This window comes from Rhinopithecus bieti, unplaced genomic scaffold (assembly GCF_001698545.2).
Source record: "Rhinopithecus bieti isolate Rb0 unplaced genomic scaffold, ASM169854v2 scaffold_14232, whole genome shotgun sequence".
In the NCBI taxonomy this organism is placed as follows: Eukaryota; Metazoa; Chordata; class Mammalia; order Primates; family Cercopithecidae; genus Rhinopithecus; species Rhinopithecus bieti.
The window spans coordinates 1,967,687-1,990,207 of record NW_016807906.1 but is presented as its reverse complement, the minus strand read 5'-3'; the positions used below and the strand labels follow the sequence as shown (position 1 = coordinate 1,990,207).

The 22,521-nt window shown below is 46.4% G+C and overlaps 1 long non-coding RNA gene across 1 annotated transcript in view; it reads left to right on the top strand.

The window, feature by feature from the left end:
- The first annotated feature begins 6,033 nt into the window (after positions 1 to 6,033).
- The window catches only part of LOC108537023 (uncharacterized), a 19,879-nt gene continuing 3,391 nt past the window's right edge, over positions 6,034 to 22,521 (top strand). Inside the window, exons 1-2 of the long non-coding RNA XR_001887688.1 lie at positions 6,034 to 6,093; positions 21,711 to 21,769. This is a non-coding gene — a long non-coding RNA (uncharacterized LOC108537023). The remainder of the gene's footprint in view (positions 6,094 to 21,710; positions 21,770 to 22,521) is intronic.

Genomic DNA, 22,521 nt, shown 5'->3' with positions numbered 1-22,521 from the left:
TGTGTTTTTTAGTAGAGACGGGGTTTCACCGTGTTAGCCAGGATGGTCTCGATCTCCTGACCTTGTGATCCGCCCGTCTCGGCCTCCCAAAGTGCTGGGATTACAGGCTTGAGCCACCGCGCCCGGCCTCTTGGTGAATTTCATTGGCACGAATTGATTCGCCAACACTAACTGACTCTCAGGTGAGCTAGACTTGATGGAGTTTCTGCGAGACTAAGCAAGAGATCTTCAACTCACGATGATCTTCTCAAGTGCGGCCTTCTGAGTTCCAGTTGAATCCACCAGCTCACCTGCTTCATTATGTGGTATGAAAAGACATCTGATTAGAGGGTCCACTGAAACAACACCCTCCCCACCAGCATTTTCCATTTGAAGAGAGCTTTGTAATCATCTAGTCTAATCCCTGCCCCATTAGAGGTCCTGTGGGACCTAGTGGTCACCTAAGCTAGCAGTGAGCTTGTGGCCTCAAACTGTATTCTCTTTGGGATAACTGTAATTGTTAAAATTTGTTTTTCTTTATTTATTGAGTTGAAAATTTTCAGTCTGTAAGTTCATTTCTCCAGAGAAATGAACAGAGTAAATCTACTTCAGAGTAGATCAGAGTAAATCACATGAACACCTTTTGAAATATTTGACTTGCAGGAATTATATACAAGATATAAACATTTCTTACAGCAAGTTTCTCTTTTCCCTAACCATTTAAGGACTGTTCAGTTTAAGAGAAGAATGTGACTTTTGTATTGTAGGCAGAGGGTTAAATCTTACTGGAGCAAGAGTTGAGTTTAAGTATTTTAACCTTCCATTATGTGGTGACTGTCAGGAACTGTGAAGGTTCTGAGATTTTACCCTATTTTCAAAGTTAACAAGTGAGCCTGCCACAGTTTCAGGATGCTGGCAGAAGACAGGAGACTCCTGGTTTAGAGATAAAGGACAGTTTACTACTTACAGCAATAGCAGTAGCCTGAGTATCATCATTTTCTTGCACTGATTCCCTAAACCCCAGTTTCCACAGGGCAGGCAAGCAGGGCCAGGTGTCAATTCCACATACAAGGTGTGTTACAGGAGAGGAGCCTTGAGTTTAGGAAACCCCAATCTTTTCTTATGGGCAGTAAGTAAACCTGCCAATCTTTGCCTGGGGGAAGACGTTATCTTTATTATAACTGGACAGGAAACAAATCAGCCCTTTGCTCCAGAGGAAAGCACTACCTCTGTCTTCAAAGGCTGTTCTCTATGCAAACATCCTTGCAAAGGTTGGAGCAGAGTTAGTGCTTCTGCTTGCAAGAGAATCAGAAACAGGAGAGAGCCCTGGAGAACTGCCTCCTGTTAGCAGCCACCTTTGACTTCATTTCAACTATTCCATATGAATCTTTAAATCACCTACATCAGCACACTTATTTTTAGAAACCTTCTACCAAACCAAAACTTTATGCCAAAAGATACAGGGGTTAGAAAGAAGAAAAGGGAAGGTGGGAGCCGAATGAATTCATTATTTCCCTGCTAAGTTTTACTTAAAACTTCCTCTGTTAAGTTCTTTTCATTCACATCCAAGAGGCTGTTTCTCCTCCATATAATGCAGATTTCTAGAAGTTGATTTCTAGCAATGCATGAATTCAACTGAAATCGTATTATGAACTATATGAAAACTAGAAGTTTTATATGACAAAAGATAAAATAAAGCATGTTATTAAAAGTCAAGTGAGAGACTTGGAGAAAACTTCATGACTTTTTTTTTTTTTCTGAGACGGAGTCTCACTCTGTCGCCCAGCCTGGAGTGCAGTGGCCGGATCTCAGCTCACTGCAAGCTCCGCCTCCCGGGTTTACGCCATTCTCCTGCCTCAGCCTCCCGAGTAGCTGGGACCACAGGTGCCCACCACCATGCCTGGCTAATTTTTTTGTATTTTTAGTAGAGATGGGGTTTCACCGGGTTAGCCAGGATGGTCTTGATCTCCTGACCTGGTGACCCGCCCGCCTCGGCCTCCCAAAGTCCTGGGATTACAGATGTGAGTCAACGCGCCCAGCTGACTTTTTTTTTTAATAGACCAAAGATTAATATCCAGACGATTGCTCCTATGTTCCCTACTGCAAAAGAAAACCAAAACCAAACAACAACAACAAAAAAAACCAGAAAAAAACCAACAAGCCAATAAAGAAAGGACAGAGGATCTGGATGAGTAATTCCGGAAAGCAAAATAAAATGGCTGAAAATCTTATGGAGAAATGTTTAATCTCAAGCAGTCTTCAGATAAAACCAAGTTTAGAGGACGAGAGAGCCTCAGTATATTGATAAAGATGTGAAAGACTGGTAATAGCCAGTGTTGGTGAGAAGGTTAAAATAAGCACTTTGTTTGTTTGTTTGTTTAATTTAATTTTTTAAACTTTCATTTTAGGTTCTGGGGTACATGTGAGGGTTTGTTACATAAGTAAACAAATGTCGGGAATGTTTGTTGTATAGATTATTTCATCACTCAGGTATTAAGCCCAGTATCCTATAGTTATCTTTTCTGCTTGTCTCCTTCCTCTTACTCTCCCCCATCAAGTAGACCCCAGTGTCTGTTGTTTCTTCTGTGTGTTCATAAGTTCTTATCATTTGGCTCCCATTTATAAGTGAGAACATGCAGTATATGGTTTTCTGATCCTGCATTAGTTTGCTGAGGATAATAGCCTCTAACTCCATCCATGTTCCCACAAAATACATGATCTCATTCTTTTCATGGCTGCATAGTATTCTGTGGTGTATCTGTACCACATTTTCTTTATCCAATCTGTCATTGATGTGCATTTATGTTGATTCCATGTAAAATAAGCATGTTCATTGTGGGGGGTAGTAATATAAATTGATACAGCTTTTTTGGAGGCCAACTTCTTAGTTGAATCTCATGAGAGTGCTAATTTAATATTGTTGGCAGTGGTGAACTATTGGCAATAATGTAAGTGGCCATCAATAGGGAAATGGCTAAATAAACTGTAGTATGTCCATAATATAAAATATAGCCATACAACCTTTTTTCTTTTTTCCTTACATTTCCTCTGACAGGCTTTTTAAAAACGTATGTATTTATTATGATGATGATTATTATTTTTAGACACAGGGTCCCACTCTGTTGCCCAGACTGGAGTGCAGTGGTGTGGTCATGGCTCACTGTACCCTCAAACCCCTAGGCTCAAGCAATCCTCCCGTCTTAGCCTTCTGAGTAGCCGGGACTGTAGGCATGCACAACCATGCCTGGCAGTTTTTAAATTTTTTGTAAAAATAGGGTCTCTCTATGTTGACCAGGCTGGTCTCAAACTCCTGGCCTCAATCCTCCTGCCTCAGCTTCCCAAGGCACTGAACCACTGTACCTGGTTGCCATGCAGCCTGAAAAAGAATGTAGTCTATTTATTGATTTGAAATCATTTCTGAAAAATATTGTTTATTAATAAAAGGAAGTTTTATTAACAGTACTTATAATTTTTTTCTAAATCCAAAACCTACTTCTGTACGTAAATGTGTAGGTGTATATATGCATATAGAAAGGCATGGAAGACACACATCTAGCTGCCAATGTTTATTAACTCTGAGGAGGAGCGTGGACTAGGAGATGGGGAGGGTATGGGGCATAAAGGTTTAGTTCATGATTCTTCAGTGTTTAGTGTTTTTTTTGGAGACAGGGTCTTGCTCTGTCACCCAGGCTGGAGTGCAGTGGTGCCAATTCAGTTCACTGCAACCTCCATCTCAGGGGTTTAAGAAATCCTCCAGCCTCAGCCTCCTGAGTAGCTGAGACCACAGGTGCATACCACCACACCAGGCTAATTTTTGTATTTTATTGTGGAGATGGGGTTTTTCCATGTTGCCCAGGCTAGTCTCAAACTCCTGGGCTCATGTGAGCCACCCGTCTTGGTGTCTCAAAGTGCTGGGATTATAAGCATGAGTCACAGTTCCTGGCCCAGTGTTGATTGCTTTAATCAGATGTGTCACTATATTGCTTGTGTGGTTTAAAAATAATAAAAATGGTACTGCAGCAAATCAATTTGGTTATTCTGTAGTAGTCACATCGTAACAAGTTCCTTATGGGCCAGCAGTGTATAACTCTGGCTGAAAAAAAGAAACAAGTGGAATTTGGGCCGGGAGCAGTGCTCACGCCTGTAATCTCAGCATTTTCGGAGGTCAAGGTGGGTGGATAACCTGAGATCAGGAGTTTGAGATCAGCCTGGCCAACATGGCAAAACTCCATCTCTACTAAAAATACAAAAATTAGCTGGGCATGGTGGTGGGCGCTTGTAATCCCAGCTACTCAGGAGGCTGAGGCAGGAGAGTCACTTGAACCTGGGATGTGGAGGTTGCAGTGAGCGGAGATTGTGCCACTGCACTCCAGCCTGGGCGACAAAGAGAGACTCCATCTCAAACAAACAAACAAACAAACAAAAAACAAGTGGAATTTTATAACAACTACATGGGAGAAAAAAGGAGGATTTTCATGAAATCCTCCCAGTTTTGCACAGCACCGAGCTGTCTGGTTTTCTGTGTCTAGAACTTCCTAATGAAAGAGAGTAAAGAAACACAAACTGAAATCAAGGGGGAGATCAAGGATGATTAAAGAGGAAGAAATGAAGACATATCAGGAGGATACCACAGTAATTCCAGGGATTGAGGAAGCCAGAGTATGTAATGAAGAGATGTCATGCACCCTTAATGACCTGGGAATGAAGGTATCACTAAACAGCTGCTCAAGAAAGATGAGACGTTCTCAAAGTGTGGTCCTGGACCAGAGGCATCACCATCACCAGAAAACTTTCTAGAAATGCAAGTTTGCAGACCCTGACCCACACCTGCTGAATCAGAAACGTGGGGGTGGGGCCCAGCAAGGTTTTAGGAAGCCTTCCGGGAGATTCGGATGGGCATTCAAGCTTGAGAAACATGACTGCAGACCAGTGCTTCCCGGCACTGACTACGTTCGAGTCACCTGGGAGCGTGTTAAGCAGCACACTCTGATTCAGCAGGAGAGGCCAAGATGCTGCAGTTCTCACCAACGCCCAGGTGAGGCTGATGCTGCTGTTTCTCAGGCCATACGTTGAATCACTTTTGAAGGAAGGTTGAGTGAGCATTCAATGACTGCAGGGCTTCGTAAGAAAAAAGTCAAGGAAAACACAAATAGCAGCATCAGTTTATCTCCATCGATAATTTAAAGGATGGGGTGCTGCTTTTAGTGGTTTGTTGCCTGGTGTTCCGTGGATGTTTCACCAACAGCAATGCCTTTGCATATCGAAAACATGCTTCCGGAAAGCTCCGAGCATGACCTGTTAAGCACTCCTCTTTGCAGACGCAGAGGCTGACGCTGGCCCACAGAGCTATTTGCCTTCCAAGGTCACAGAAACCTTGGACAGATCGGGCTGGCAAAGGTCTCCTGACTACCCGGCTGGAGCTCTTTCTGCAGTCCCCTAAAGGCTGTCCCAGTCAAGCCACAGTAGGAAGTAGTGACAGAGTGCATGAGATTGACATTGCTGTAGCTCAGTTGTAAAAACCGGACCAGCTCAGTCTCCAGGCTCACTGGTGAATAATAGGAATCTTTATCATCCTTTCCGTCAGAAAGCATTTATTTAAAACCCCTTGGCTAACTCACAGGGTGAGCTGGCCTGTCACACACCATCACATGGTGTGGAAACTGGCAATTAAATTTAGCAACCCACCTCGGCAAACTCAGACTGAGATGTTTACTGGCCAGCCCAGCCCAGGGGGAGCCAGGGGCTTTCATTCCTAAATCAAGAGGTTTCCAGAAAAAGGGAAACACGGCTTGGGTGGGTTATGCTGAATTGTGAGCACCTGTCCCCATCAATAACTTGGCGTCCTCAAAATGCTACTGCAGGACTCTGAGATCCAAGAATGCCTGTCCTGTGCACAGCTGAGGCACGGCTATTGGCCTCACTTGCAGGGCTGCCGCTCAGAGCCGGGCAGATGCCGAAAGGGAAGCAAGCGCTTGCTTGCTCCAAGGACAGCTTGTTTGTTTACTGACTCTGGGGACAGAGAGAGACAACATTAATCAAAGAATAAATGTCATTTCCCCTCCACACGCACCCTGAGAAGAGCGCTGCAACTGTGGTTTATCTGTAACCATGTAGGTGAGTGGTGTCAGTGCATTTCCGTGATGGCAGACAGCAAGGTGGGCATCCTGAGGAGTGAGTTTCCGGGTTTACAGGGGGCAATCAGAATTATGGTCGGGATGCAGTGGTACTGCTCTGCCTGGAGTCCAGGAAGCCATTCTTTTATAAATGTCTACTTTCTGGAACACCCTTGGGGTTGCAAACTAGCAAAAGTGGAGTTTGTGTGCATCTTCCGGATCCAGTGGTCTGAGTTGGGATGTCTCAACAAGAGGGGCTGCTATTTGTCATCTTAGCCAAAGACTCAGCCAGAATCCTACTCTTTACTGGGACTGGGAATGTGATGGTGAGAGAGAGGTGAGAGGATGAGTCTTGCACAAGCTAGACTCGTTAGTCACAGCTTTCCCAACCCTTGACGTGCCTGGTAAATTACAACTGCCCAAGTGTAGTGAGGGCTTGTCTTCGACATGGGCCCAGATCTGCTGTGGGCGGAAAGGCAAGGACCCTCGCAGCCCTACAGGAAGGTACCAGATACCACTCTTCCTGTGTGTGAAAGCACCCACTGCTCAGATTCAGAAAAACGTGTTTCAGCTCTAGCACACCCACAGGAGTATCTGTTCTCCCACCTTACACAATAGCACCTGACAACAGGGAACAAAACTTCAAGTGTCGTAAACTGGGCCCTGAGGGGAGGAAAAAGGTTGGCGGATATGGGAGCTACCCCTGCTCAGAAATGAAGGGGAGTGGCTGTGTATTCTTCTGAATGTATAACCCTAGTGAATTTCCAGTAATGCTGGGTGATGATGGAAGGGCACGGAAGCCTTTAAGGTTGGTAAAACTGAGCTTGCCACGCCAGGTTCTCACACGTGCTATCATTAAGAGTCCAGGCAACCTGTTAGTGTCTAAACCCTGCCCCTTCCAGGTCCCATCTTTATCTCTGCTTTCCTCCCTTCCCTTTTTCCTTTGCTCCCTCTTCTTCTCTCTTGTTTCCTCTCCCCTTTTAGACCTCAAAACAGTGTCTCCCTCCAGACCTTTGTTGAGTCACTGGGGCCCCCGGGCTAAGGAAATAACTGGTCCTCTGCGGGGCAGAAGAAACAGGTCAGGGCCAACACTCGTGTGGCCTTGAGTCTAACGCCGGCATGACCCGCTGTGCGGGTTGCTGTCTATTTTCAGTGCCTGGTTTCTCTCTCTGTGAGATGGAGATAATGGTCCTTCCTCTCCCTGCCTTCACAAGGATGATTTCAAGGACAAGCAAGATCGTGCTTAAAAGCCCGCCTGGGGGAAGGGCACAGTGTGAGTGCTGGGCATTATCAGGATTGTTCATTTACCTTCCAGAGTCTGCTGACGTTTTTACTTGTATCTTTCTCATCTTGTGAAGCAGGTTGCATCCTAAGAGTTGTGTTTGGCTCAAGGTCACGCAAGGTTAGGTGCCTCAGCTGGATTTAAACAAAGAACAATTGAGTTCCTAATCTATGGCTCAGTCCGTTGGACCACAGTGACCTCTGGTCTCTGTACTTGGAAGCCCAGCCCTGTTGGAGGAAGTAATGCGCCTGCTCTCCAGGTGGTGTGGGAACCTGTTGTGCCGCCGCCTCCTCCCTCAGCAACCAGGTGGAACCCAGCTCTCTCTGTGTTCCCAGCATCGCACACCTGCCTAGCACAGCCTGCCTTGCAGAGCAGGTGCTGGCCGTGAGATGCTCAGTCTGGCGAGGGGAGTCAGAGGACGCAAACCTGCTTGGGGGATTCGGAAGTGACGGACGGGCCCCAAGTGTTAGGTTTCCAGGTTAATTCAAAAGTTTCTCTTCTGTGAAACTTTGAATTTAATTAGTTTGCATATGGGGCATCTAAAACAGAAATGCCGGGGAAGCAGAAATGCCAGACAAAAGTGGAAAAATCCCTTCTGAGTGGGGGATGACCCCAGCTGCCGTGGCTGCACTGCGGTGGTGGTTTTTCCGGATTGCCCTGCTCTGCTTTGGACTGCAGTTCTCTGTTTTCTGAGAACTACATTTCCCAGGTCCCCTTGCTCCTGACTTCTGGCTGGCCTCAGCCCAGGGGGTCAGTGAGGATAAACTGAAGGGCTAGGGGACGGGAGATCCAGGGCGTTTCTCTGTCTCTCGGTGGCCTGGTCAGGGTCCCTGACACTGGTCCTCTGTGGCTAGGTGGCCCTTCCCTCCATCCTTCCAATTCCTACCAGACAGTGCAGGATTCGAGTTCGGATAACATCCCCTTTCCAAGCCCAGCGTGGGTAGAAACTTTAAACTTCTTCCCGTTGTTTCTTCCTGGGTTGCCTCACTACCCCGATTTGACTTTTCAACAACTCCAACGTCTTTGTAACCAGTTCCTCACGTTCCATCCCCTCCGTTGAAGACCCAGACTGGACGCTGTTTTCCCAACTGATCTGTAATTGGAATCTCTGAAGGCACCTCTGTGGTACACATGAGGAGCCTGAAACTGGGAGAAGCCCTGGACCTGCCTGTGTGAATTGCATTAGCAGTGGGACAGGACTCAGCTTTCCCGGGACCCAGCTTTTAGAGACTCCTGTGGCTGTGCTTCCTTGTCGGGTGGGGGGCACTTTTTGGTTTAATCTTAAAAAATGTATAAGTGGAGTAAAAAAATTCATGGTAGATAAGAGGGTGCACAATAAAACCTCAATTCTCCTCTCTCTGAACCCTAGTTTCCCAGAATTGCAGTTAAGAGATTACAGGCTTGTAATATTTAGGACTTGTCAGGCCCTGGACTGGAAGTTTTTCTCATCTTGTTTTTGTTACTCACAATAACCTCATGAGATAGAAATGTTACAGGAGGGGAAACTGAGGCTCCGGGGCAGAAAGCAATTTGCCCAAGTATGTGCCTAAGCTAGGATTTGAAACCAGGTCTGCCTGTGTTCCGAGCCTGGGCTGTTCCTGCTAGATCCCAGGAGACCATATGCTGTTGTCCACTGTAATTATCACCAGTGCCCTTCACTCTCAGCCTGCTCGCTGAATATGGGTCACGTGATCATGCTGGCCATACTACGCTATGCCTTGGTGATGGACAAGCCTTGGTGATGCAGCTTTCTTGATAGTTGAGGCCTGGCCCTCCATTCCCATAGACATCATTAGGTTCAAGGACAGCCTTCACACTTTGGTAGATAGTTCTTCCTGGCTTATTACTGGGGGTGTGGACAGCTGCATGAGCTTTCCCTTTTCCAGGGAGCCTTCCCTGACTTCCACAACCCCCAGGATCTCCTGGTCCATGCTGCACTGCTTACCTCTTAACTTCATGGGATTATTTGTTCTAATTTATTTTCTCTTTTAAAAACTATGGTAAAGTGCATATAACACAAAACTTATTGGCCAGGCATGGTGGCTCACGCCTGTAATCCCAGCACTTTGGGAGGCCGAGGCGGGTGGATCACCTGAGGTCAGGAGTTAGAGACCAGCCTGGCCAACATGGCGAAACCCTGTCTCTACTAAAAATACAAAAATTAGCCGGATGTGGTGGTGGGCACCTGTAATCCCAGTTACTTGGGAGGCAGGAGAACCCCTTGAGCCTGGGAGGCGGAGGTTGCAGTGAGTCGAGATTGCATCACTGCACTCTGGCCTGGGTGAGACTCCTTCTCAAAAATAAAATTAAAAAAAAAACCCACTTACTGTCTTAACCATTTTTAAGTGTACAGTGTAGCAGTTTGTTTTTTTAGAGACAGAGTCTTACTGGCTCAAGTGCGGTGGCACGCTCGTAGCTCACTGCAGCCTTGACCTCCTGCACTTAAGCGATCCTTCCACCTCAGCCTCCCGAGTTGCTGGGACTGCAGGCGTGAGCACTGGCAGTTTGGCAGCATTCAGCACACTCACACTGTGGTGCCAACACCACCACCATCCATCTCCAGAATTCTTTTCATTTTGCAAGACTGGAACTTTGTGCCAACTGAACAGCAAGTCCCTCTTCCATTCTCCTTGCAGCACCTGATGACCACACTTCTACTTCGTTTCTGTGAATTTGATGACTCTAGGTATCTCCTGTAAGCAGAATCATTCAGTGTCTGTCCTTTTGTGTCTGGCTTATCTTAGCATAATATTCTCAAGGTCCATCCATGTTGTAGTCAAAATTTTCTTCCTTTTAAGGAGTTCTTTTTTTTTTTTTTGAGATGGAGTCTCACCCTGTCTCCCAGGCTGGAGTGCAATATTGCGATCTCAGCTCACTGCAACATCCACCTCCTGGGTTCAAACGATTTTCCTGCCTCAGCTTCCCGAGTAGCTGGGACTACAGGCACCCACTATCATGCCCAGCTAATTTTTTTTTTTTTGGTATTTTTAGCAGAGATGGGGTTTCACCATGTTTACCAGGCTGGTCTTGAACTCCTGACCTCATGATCTGCCCCCTCAGCCTCCCAAAGTGCTGGGTTTACAGGTGTGAGCCACCACGCCAGCCAAGGCGTTCTTTTTTTATTTTTATTTATTTATTTATTTATTTATTTTTTGAGATGGCGTCTCGCTCTGTCGCCCAGGCTGGAGAGAACTGGGCATGATCTTGACTCACTGCAAACTCCGTGTCCCAGGTTCACGCCATTCTCCTGCCTCAGCCTCCCGAGTGGCTGGGACTACAGGCGCCTGCCACCACGTTCAGCTAATTTTTTTTGTGTGTTTTTAGTAGAGATGGGGTTTCACCATGTTAGCTAGGATGGTCTTGATTTCCTGACCTCGTGATCCGCCCACCTCGGCCTCCCAAAGTGCGGGGATTGCAGGTGTGAGCCACCGTGTCCGGCCCCAACACATTCTTAATTAAGTTTTATGTTAATGCTCTAAGGGCGAGTACATCCTTGTGGCTGTTGGAGTCTCACACACTGTGGCAGTGTATTTGACTGCTTAGTCAGTACTAACGAGTGGACAATGCAGATCTGACATTTTTTAGGACTTGTAGCTGCCAGAGGAGTGAGGCAAGAAGCTTACAAGTTGAGAGTGGCCCCCAGTCAGTCTGTGACATGGTCTTCTGTGGCATCAATGCTTTCAACTACACTTGTACTTAAGTTTATGGCATAGATTAATAGTTGGTTTTTTGCTCTTAATTGAAAAACAGAGGTTGCATAGTGGTGTCTCATCAGTTCAGCAGTAGTGCTTCAACCGGAGGCGCACATGTGTGTGTGGAAGTGTGAGTATGTGTGTGTGAAAGTGTGAATCACTTTACAGTGACAAGCTAGATGCAGGCCATGGAATTTCTGTTCCCATTTACTCTGCCTTAATAGAAGCATTGGTTTGGAGAGAATATTGATAGGCTGATTCTAAATTGGAGACCCTACCAAAAGAAGAAAAAGTCTGGAGTTTCTTTTCCCATCTTTTTATATGAAGAGTGTTTCCTTCAAAGGAGAACAGGAAAGAAGGTGCTGAATTTGGGTGTGTGAGCCCCTTTCTTGTTTAAGGCCAAGGGAGTCACCACAGCCATGGCTGACGGTTCCAGCTCTCCTGCATGCGGCTGCTGTCCCATGGGTTTCACCTTCCTGTTTTACATTGTAGAAATGGGGACAGAGAGACCGAATGACAGGCACATGGCCACACAGCTGATTCAAATAGGGGTGGTCTGGCTCTGTCAACGAGGTTTGTTTAGGGTCTGGTAAGGGGTTACATCTTGGAGGTATCAAGGTGTGCTTGGCTCCAATTGCATCTGCATCTAACAGGCTGGAGACTCCAGTTGCATCTGCATCTAACAGGCTGGAGTTTGCTGCACACTGTGTGCTGGAGCCAGGCCTGCGCCCCGCCCCTCCCATCTTCAGACAGCAGCCTGGTTCTGGCCTTGGCCTGCTTTCCTCTCTTGCTGAGCTCCACGAGGTGGCCCAGCGTCCTCCATCTGTGGGGTCTCAGGCCTTGCGTAGCCTCATGCCCCAGGAGCTCATCTTGATGCTGGACTTTGCTCTGAGGTCAGCCTGGAGTTCTAGCTGGGCCTGGTGACCCTGAAGCTGCCCCTACCCAACACTGCTTCATCTTCTCAGAGGCCCATGGCTATAGTCAACATCAGGAACACTGTCCATTCCAGAAGCTCCCCTGCATGACTGGGAAGCACACGGCCTGGGGTGGAGGAGGGGAAGATGGGGGTGGACGTCCCAGTTCATCATCCGGGTACAGTTTTCTTCTTGTTACCTGAGCTCTTGTGTGTTACTGAAAGCCAATGGGATGCACGTGGAGTTCGAACAAATAAACAAAGAATGAACACTGGGGTAGGGCACTGTCACCTCTAGGATACCATGTTCTAAAATGTGCACATGCCCCTGGCATGGTGTGATATGATAAGTCTGCAAAACGAGCTCTTGGTGGGAATGCATTTGGGGCCTTATCAATCAACCCCAAACAGTGTAGACACAGACAGAGATGGGCGTGGCATTGAAGCCAGAGTGTTCTAGGTACTGTGTATGGCCTGGGGTTAATGTGTAAGTTCTGTTTCCCAAGATGTTGGGAAGAAGCCCTGCCTGCCTGGATCGGCCTCTGGGATGCAGCCTGGGAGCAGGCCTGGTGTGCAGGAAGCATCTGGCTGTCACGCCTGGAGCTAGTGTACACATGAAGTAGCTCCCGGCCTGCTAGCTGGCCAGCCTGGAGCATGCAGGGGGAAGAAGCCGCAGAGGAAATTGGTGGGTGAGGCCACCACGGGTTTGCAATAGGTCTCAACCTGTCGCCGTCAAGGCGGGGCCTCCCATAAAAGGCCTCTTCAGCCAGAATCTGGGTTCCTTTTGAGCCTTGTACAGCACAAAATGAATCCAAGACAAGCAGACAGTCTGGTTTTACTCCTTCAGTTGATATATTTTAAACTCTCTAGTGCACATTTACATTTTTAACCGCATGCTGACTTACTGTTTGTGTGGGGAGGTCTGTGCTCTCCTAGTGCCTTGCCACGGGGAAAGGTCATTCAAGGCTGGGCTCCTTCTTGCAATCACGAAGTCTGGCTGTGGGAGAAAAGTCCTGAGTCCTTGGATAGCTGTTGTGGTACCTACTGTGACAAGTCCCCCAGCCACTGGGCCTGGACCTGTCCTCAGCTGCCAGTTCAGTGGGTCTCACCTGCACGCCGTGCTGTCTGTCATCTGGCCAGGCTCTGACACAAGGGTCACAGAGCTGGGGGAGGCTCCTGGCCAGGTGTGGCGAGGGGCAAGCCCACACAGAAGGCAGCCCTCTGCCCAGGAGCCTGCGGGTCTCCAGAGTCTGCTTGCACAATGCTTCCTGCGTGCGTTTGCATCACAGCCTCAGCAACTGTCACGTCAGCATGTGACCTTTACAATTGTTGACAAGGAGCCACTTCTGGAGACTGTGCTCAGAAGGAGCAGCCCCTCTTCCCGCCACTCTCCTGCCTGCCTGCCCCACACACTGAGGCCCACCGCTGGCCACTTGGCATTTCATTTCATTTCATTTTTAATTTTATTTTTATTTTTTGAATTTATTTTATCCTGTTTTATTAATTTAATTTAATGCTATATTTAAGATGGGGTCTCGCTCTGTTGCCCAGGCTGGTCATGAACTCTTGGGCTCAAGTGATGCTCCTGCCTCAGGCTCCTAAAGTGCTGGGATTACAAGTGTGAGCCACCATGCCTGGCCTATTTATTTTAGAATGTATGTTATTATTATTTGTAACCTCACTGCCTGATGCACGCTGTTAGAGAATTTGCAACTTCTCCCTCCCTGTGAAGACCCGAGATCGGCCCCCGGGTCTTGGCCTCACTGCTGTCACCTCCAGGCATAGTTTGGCAACTGCCCCCACCAGCACACACTCACACCCTGATATTTTCTGATTCTCAGTGGGGCTCAAGGAACGTCCTGCTCCCAGCTTATCTGACTTGGGGAGGAGTCAGGTGAAAGGAAAGGCACAGGGCACCTTGTACAAGACCTGGCAGAAGGAGGGTGGAGGAGGGAGACATTTCCGGGCAGTAAAACACTAATAGTGCCGCTCAGCGGCTCTCAGGCCTAGAGGGGTGTGATCCCTATAATCCAAGGCAGGCCCTAGACACACCTGGGCCGAAGGGCCATGGGGGGATCCTTTTCTCTCCCTTATGGCAATTTAGGCCGTTCTTCCCTGGAACACACGACTCAGAGTCGGCCATGTAAGGGGCAGAGAGAAAGGCAATTCCTGCACCTGGAGGAGATGTGGACGCCATGGAAACTCGGTGCCCTTGGAGGCTGCATGAAGTTCAATGTGGCACGGTGGCAAGCAGGGGAACTGGGAAGAGGGATCAAGGGAGAAGAAAATTGAGATTTTATTATGCATCCTCTTATGCGTTGTGACAATTTTATCCCACATATAGAATAGTTTTTTTTTTTTAAACATCAGACTAAAAAAGTTGCACAGCTTTTCACTGATTTCTTGCCAATAGGAAGATACAGAGATTCTCCGAGTGACTCATGGTCAGCCTCTACTCACGGGCACGGGCACTGATTGTTTCAGCCTCTGATACCTCCCTGACTGCTTCGCAAAGCCAATTAATCACCAAGTTCTAGTAGTTGTAGCTCTTTTTTATTTATTTATTTTTTTGAGACAGAGTCTCGCTCTGTCGCCCCGGCTGGAGTGCAGTGGCCGGATCTCAGCTCACTGCAAGCTCCGCCTCCCGGGTTCATGCCATTCTCCTGCCTCAGCCTCCCGAGGAGCTGGGACTACAGGCGCCGCCACCTTGCCCGGCTAGCTTTTTGTATTTTTTTTAGTAGAGACGGGGTTTCACCGTGTTAGCCAGGATGGTCTCGATCTCCTGACCTCGTGATCTGCCCGTCTTGGCCTCCCAAAGTGCTGGGATTACAGGCTTGAGCCACCGCGCCCGGCCAGTTGTAGCTCTTAAACATTCTTTCCATACATTGATTTCTCTCTATGACCCCTTAATTGAGGAGTCAGTAAACTATGGCTTTTAGGCCTGATCTGTCTGCTGACTGGTTTGTAAATAAAGTTTTATTGGAACACGGCTATGTTCTTTCATTTGTATACCATCCATGGCTGATTTCTTTTTTGAGATGGGCTCTCACTGTTTCACCCAGGCTGGAATGCAGTGGTGTGATCTCGGCTCACTGTAGCCTCAATCTCTCGGATCTCATGCGATCCTCCCAGTTCAGCTTCCTGAGTAGGTGGGACCACAGGCATGCGCCACCATGCCTGGCTTTTTTTTTTTTTTTGTAGTTTTTATAGAGATGGTGTCTCACCATGTTTCCCAAGCTGGTCTCAAACTCCTGGGCTCAAGTGATCCACCTGCTGCAGCCTCCCAAAGTGTGATGATTACAGGCGTGAGCCACAGTGCCCAGGCCATGGCTGATTTCTTTATTGTTTTCTTTTCTTTTCGAGACAGGGTCTCACTCTGTTGCCCAGGCTGGAGTATAGTGGTACAACCACAGCTCACTGCAGCCTCCAACTCCTGGGCTCAAGCTGTTCTCCCACCTCAGTCTCCTGAGTAGCTGGGACTATAGGCACGCACTATCACACCTGGCTAGTTTTTAATTTTTTTGTAGAGATGGGGTCTTGTTCTGTTGCCCAGGCTGGTCTTGAACTCCTGGGCTCAAGTGATCCTCTCACCTCAGCCTCCCAAATTGCTGGGATTACAGGCCTACGCCACTGCTCCGGCCCGTGGCTTCTTTCTTGCTAAAAAGACAGAGCCGAACATGCCCCAGACATTTGTTACCTGGCCCTTTACAGAAAATATTTGCTGACTCCTGCCCTAATTCGTCCGTTAGCTTCTTTTGGTGGAGTGAGTGAAGCATCTTTCTAACTGATGTCTATGTCTCCAGTCTTGTTCTCCTCCCATCCATTTTTCTCACTCTGCCCTTTGTAAAGGGAAAATCTGGTTATGATGCTTGGCTGCTTGCTTCACTGCCTCCTTCTGCTCTCTTGATGGATTCCAAACACCTTCTCATGGTCTGCAGGATTCTTCCACTCAGCCCCAGCCCTCCTTTCGCCACTGTGCCACGTTCAGCTGTGTGCAGCTTCCAGGCACCGAGTTCCCATGGCACCTAGGTCTCCCTGCAGGTGTAGCCATTGGTGTGTGCTGCTTCCTCTTCCTGGAATTACCTTTCTGTCTGCTCCTTCCCTGGCCAACTCTGACTCATTCTCATTTCTCTCAGCAAAGCCTCTTGACTTCCCAAGGCTGGGCTAGGAGGCTTTTCTGTGTGCTTCCAAGGTGATGGATTCTTCTTCCATTACAGGACGTATTGGGTTATATTGAAAAATTCATTTGCTTCCTTCCTTCTTTCCTTCCTTCCTCTCTTCCCCCCTCTTTTATATATTGTATTAGTCACTAATTGCTCTAAATACAACAAAACAAAACAAATCCAAAATAATCCAAAGCTCCCTGCTGCTTTCAGAGGCTTGCATGCTGGTGGGCGGAGATAGAAATTAAGCAAGATTAGGAAGTAGAATAGAGAATATGAGAGAAGAAGATGTCTTGAGAAGAAGAAATAAATCAGGAAGAGGATATGAAATACTGGGGGCATTGACATTTTAGATGGGGTGGCTAGACAAGGCCTCCCTGAGAAGACATCTTCTGGGGAAAGACTTGCAGGATGGGAGGGAGTGAGCCATCTAACTATTTGGGGAAGAGCTTCTAGAGGTAGGGTATGTTACGGCATCTAAAGGTATGGTACGAAGTCCCGAAGGCAGGAGAAATGAGGCCAGTGTGGCTAGAGAGGGCAAAAGGAGGAAAAGAGCAGGAGGTGGACAAATGCTGTGGGGTGGCCGGGTCCTATAGGCCTATGGGAAGGACTTTGACCTTTACTCTGAGGAACACGGGAGCCATTGTAGGGTATTGAGCAGGAGAGTGACATAACCTGTCTGGAGCTTTCCACAGAGTCCTTTTGTCTGCAGTTGTACTCTCTGTTAGACAGACAAGCTCCTTGAGGGGAAGCATTGTGTCTTATTCGCCTTTATTCTCAGGACATAACACATCTAGCTTGTAGAAGACCTCAATATATGTTTAACAAATGAACAATGAGTGAATGAAAGAATGAATAAATGCATGAATGACTGCTATCTCCCAACTGCCAGATCCTGGCTCCTAAGGGCTCTGGGAATCTTCTCCCTGTGGAAGGAAAGCTCTGGTAGAAGATGCTGCCAACAGCTAAGGCCTCGGGGTTCTTAGCTGCTTGCTTGGATGTCGCTAGGGCAGCAACATACATCCAAACCAGTTTGCACTGTTGCCACAGAGCAGCTGCTTAATTAATCAATTTCATCCGGAGGGAGGATTTCAGGGTTGACCCTGTCCTTCACAAGCTTCTGCTGGAGGAAGTCACAGGGTTATTACCAAACTTGCAGATGGAGGTAGGAGGAACAGAGGGTTTGTTGACGGATGGACTCAGGATTTACAGCCATCTTTATAGGTTCGAGCCTATAAAGAGGCCCCATCAGCTGGAGAAGGTAAGATAGGGAGATGTCAGCCTCTGCATCGGAGCCCCAAATCAACAGTAAAAAAGGCCACTGGGGGCATTTGTAGCTTTGGCAGATGTCAAACACTCTGAGTTACAAGTGTGAAGCAACTGTCAAAAGTCTCAAAGCTCTCTGAGAAGCCACCGTAGATGTAGATGAGTAGATGAGTCTTATCTGAGAGCTGTAAGCTGCCTCTGATTGTGTAAAGCCACTCACAGGGTTCCAGGTAGGACACCTCCAGGGAACTGTGAGCACACTGGGAGGATGACAGGGAGGGGTATTTGAGAGCACAGTGGGGTGGTTAGTTTGGAGAAGAGGAGTCTGGGGGTGGGACTTGATAACTGTCTCCAAATATTATTAGTTCTGAATTATTAGGTCTGAGAGAACTTAGATTTGAGAGTTGATGTGAATGGCCTCAGGGGGCTTAAATAAGACCAACTGGAGATCAGCTCAACGGATGGAAGCACTGTCCAGACATCAGATGGGTTGCTTTAAGCCTCTCTCTCTTTTTAGTAGGGAGGGGAGGACCATCGGTAGGGAGGAATGCTGTGGAATTGACTTAAGCATCAGATAAGAACTTTGACTAGAGTTCTTCAAAATGCCTTTTCACACTGGGGTTCCATGAATGCATCTCCTCTATTACTGTGCGGCCGACTGTGCTCGTTACTCCTTAATATCCATTCTTCACTGCTTCCTCTGTAATGATAACCCACATTTTTAGAATGCTTTTCAAGAGCAAGGGCTTCTTTCCTCGGTCTCGCTTGGAACTAGGTGTGGTCAGGGGGAAAGCTACGGCTAATGGACTAAAAGTAGAAGTATCATGTTCAACTTCTGGGAAGTAGTATCAAAGAAAGTGGGTGTGTCCTTATGTCTCTTTCCTAATTGCTGCAGGCTAGAATGTGGATGTGGTAGCTGGAGCTCAGCAGCCATTTTGGGCCATGAGGTAGAAGCTCTGTGTTGATAAGAAGCCTGGGTTCCTGATGATCTTGGCCAGTGTTGCAGCCCTGGACTGCTGACCTTTACTATTTATTTATGTGAAAGCTATATAAACTTACTTTTTTTTTTTTGAGATGAAGTCTCACTCTGTCACCCAGGCTGGAGTGCAGTGGCATGATCTCGGCTCACTGTAACCTCTGCCTCCTGGGTTCAAGTGATTCTCCTGCCTCAGCCTCCCAAGTAGCTAGGACTACAGGCGCACACCACCATGCCCAACTAATTTTTGTATTTTTAGTAGAGATGTGGTTTCACTGTGTTGGCCAGGCTGGTCTCGAACTTCTGACCTTGTGATCTGCCCGCCTTGGCCTCCCAAAGTGCGTGAGCCACCATGCCCGGCCACAAACTTGCATTTCTGACGGACTATAGTTATTTTGGGTTTTCTGAAACTTACAAATGAACCCATTTCTATCTAATATACCATGGAAAGTAAATACACACACACACACACACACACACGAGAAGAAACAGCATCGCTTGGCTTCAAATCCCAGCTGTACTACTTACTAAGTGCTGTGTGTCTTTGGACACGTTTCTTAACATTTCTGTGCTTCAGTTTCCAAACTGAGAAACTGGGAATAATAATAATAACAACTGTGTAGTTTTTGTTTGTCTGGGTTTTTTTTTTTTTTTTGAGAAGCAGATTAAACGAGAGAATAAATTTATTTAAAGACATAGAACAGTGGTCTATACATAGTAAAGATTTGATACATGTTAGCTACAATCATCATGTAGGCACCATCGATACTTTCTTTTTCTTGAGACTTTTTCTTGAGACTTTCACTCTATTGCCCAGGCTGGAGTGCAGTGGCACGATCTTGGCTCACTGCAACCTCTGCTTCCTGGGTTCAAGCGATTCTCCTCCCTCAACCTTCCCAGTTGTTGGGATTACGGGCGCCCTTGCCCAGCTAATTTTTGTATTTTTAGTCGAGACGAGGTTTCACCATGTTGGCCAGGCTGATCTCGAACTCCTGACCTCAAGTGATCCACCCACCTCGACCTCCCAAAGTGCTGGGATTACAGGCGTGAGTCACCACGCCCCTTGGCAAACCATTTACACTTTCATTTCCTCATACTCTGCCTCTACAAAACCACAGGGTTTTACCAAATATGTTTTCCCTTATTTCGTTTTCATTTGATGACTTCCATTAACGTCCCAGAACACAAAAAGAAACCATGTACGAGTAGTCAAAATGCAGTTTATGCATAAGCAGCCAAGTTATTTTCTTAAGACAATCTGCTGTAAGGCATGGGGTTGAGGAATGAATTGTGTCTAGAAGAATGGGCCGCTGGGGTTTGCTCTGTGTTCTGAATAACTTCCCTGTTCTGGTTATGATTTCTCAGATTGTATAGAAACATAGATTTCATAGCAGTAAGCAGTAATCAGTACCTAGAGAAAGAGTACCCTTCTCTGCTTAGAGGTTGTCTTTCTGAGTTTCTTAAGAAGTCTAAGTTTGAATACCATCTGTTCATTTGTTTATTTATTGAGTTATTCATGGGGATACAAAGTTGGGTAAGAAGGGGTCCAGACTCCTAAGAAGCTCACAGTTGAGTAAAGACGGCAGATGCAGCTGCATTTCCTGTGCCTCTCTGGACATGCCTCTTCTCATGTCTGGCTCTCTGAGCCGTGGTTGTCAGTGGGTGATTAAGAGTTTGCCAGCAATAAAAGGTGGGGTGGCGCTTCTGGGAACTGATACTCCAGAGGCGTCTGCACATGTATGGAAGGATGTAAGTGAGCAGTTATTCATGGCAGCATCGCTTGTAGGAGCAGAAGCCTGGAGGCAACCCAGGTGTCATCTTTAGAGGACTGGGTAATCTGTGAATATCTCCACTTGAATACTATACAGCAGGGCAAAGGAGCCGGGCTGCTGACTGTGCACAGACTCGGCAAGCTTTCCAGAAAATGCTGTGAAGAGACAGAAGCAAAAAGCGTTGAGTACATATAGTTGGTTATATTTTGTGTAAGAAAATAGCATCTGTGTCCGTATTTGCTTGTATTTCCAGAAAGACTAGAAAGATATCAGTGACCTCAGAGAACTAAGTAAGATAAAGGGTAACTCTTAAGTGGAATAAGTTTTTTGTTTGTTTGTTTGAGATGGAGTCTCACTCTGTCGCTTAGGCTGGAGTGCAGTGGTGTGATCTTGGCTCACTGCAACCTCCATCTCCTGGGTTCAAGTGATTTTCCTGCCTTAGCCTCCTGAGTAGCTGGGACTACAGGCATGCACCACCACGTCTGGCTAATTATGTTGTATTTTTAGTAGAGTTGGGGTTTCACCATGTTGGTTAGGCTGGTCTCAAACTCCTGACCTCAAATGATCCGCCCACCTCAGAATAAGGTTTTGAGTTATAATTTGATAATTATCTTATTCAACAACACATCAAATCTGAAAGAAGTCACATGAATTTTTTTTATTATTATACTTTAAGTTCTAGGGTACATGTGCACAATGTGCAGGTTTGTTACATAGGTATACATGTGTGCCATGTTGGTTTGCTGCACCCATTAACTCATCATTTACATTAGGTATACCACCTAACGGTATCCTTCCCCCAGCCCCCCACCCCCCCGACAGGCCCCAGTGTGTCCTGTCTCTCTGTGTCCAAGTGTTCTCATTGTTCAATTCCCACCCGTGAATGAGAACATGCAGTGTTTGGTTTTCTGTCCTTGTGATAGTTTGCTCAGAAGGATGGTTTCCAGCTTCATCCATGTCCCTGCAAAGGACATGAACTTATCCTTTTTTATGGCTGCATAGTATTCCGTGGTGTATATGTGCCACATTTTCTTAATCCAGTCTATCATTGATGGACATTTGGGTTTGCTATTGTGTATAGTGCCACAATAAACATATGTGTGCATGTGTCTTTATAGTAGCATGATTTATAATCCTCTGGGTATATACCCAGTAATGGGATGGCTGGGTCATATGGTATTTCTAGTTCTAGATCCTTGAGGAGTCCCCACATTGTCTTCCACAATGGTTGAACTAATTTACACACTGCCACCAACAGTGTAAAAGTGTTCCTTTTTCTCCACATCCTCTCCAGCATCTGTTGTTTCCTGACTTTTTAGTGATCACCATTCTAACTGGTATGAGATGGAATCTCACTGTAGTTTTGATTTGCATTTCTCTCATGACCAGTGATAATGAGCATTTTTTCAAGAAATCACATGAATCTTTAATCTGGGGCTTTAGCTAATGTATCCTGAACATTTTAGAAGTTGTGAAAAAGTTTGAGTTATGGTAAAAATGACCAGCATTAGTAAATATCAGGCTTTAACTATTTGAATGTGCTTTTCTTTGCAGCTAACGACACCTCCTAGGGATCGTAGAAGAGCTGAAAATAATGTTTTATATTTAAAAAGGTGAGGAAAGAGTCTTTTTTAGCATTCAATAATTCTTACAAATGTTTCCCTTAATTTGCTATCATAATACTAACCCTAGTGAGTGATAATTTTTCTTTCTTCCTCCCTTCCTTTCTGTGTCTCTATCACACACACACACACACACAGGAAGAATAAGAGGTGACTTTGTGGATGAAAAGCTGTTTTTCACTTCCCTCTACCATATAACTGAATTTAGATGATTCCCAACACGAGCCAAATATACAGTTTTAATAATGGGTGTTCCTTTAACAAATAAATAAGCAAATATATAATGCCAGGGAAATCTCCAGAACACTCTGAGTTGGTGGGGCTGTTATCATCAAAGAGGGCTTCCCTTTTGTTTGCTGCCCTGGAGTTTTCCCATCATGGGATGATGAATTGGAGTCAGACATGGGAGAGCAGAAAGGGGGCCTCTCTTGTCTGAAGCGGGAGACAGGCTATCGTGAAGGACTTTCCCAGTCCAACCGCTTTAAGGAAGAGTGCATGTGGAAGATGAAAATCTGCAAGTTGATGCTCTTAAGACTAACCAAGCTGTGCCTCCTGGAAAGTCTTCAAGAACCCAAAGTTAGGGGCTGCCCAGTGAGTTGGAAGATTATTAGAGTAAAGAGGAATCATGAAGAGGGAAGGCATTTCTTTTTTTTTCGTTTGTCTCATTTTCCCTTTTTAAGATAAAAAAAAGTTCTTAAAATTTACATATATTATTGGAGACTTTTTTTTTTTTTTTTTTTTTT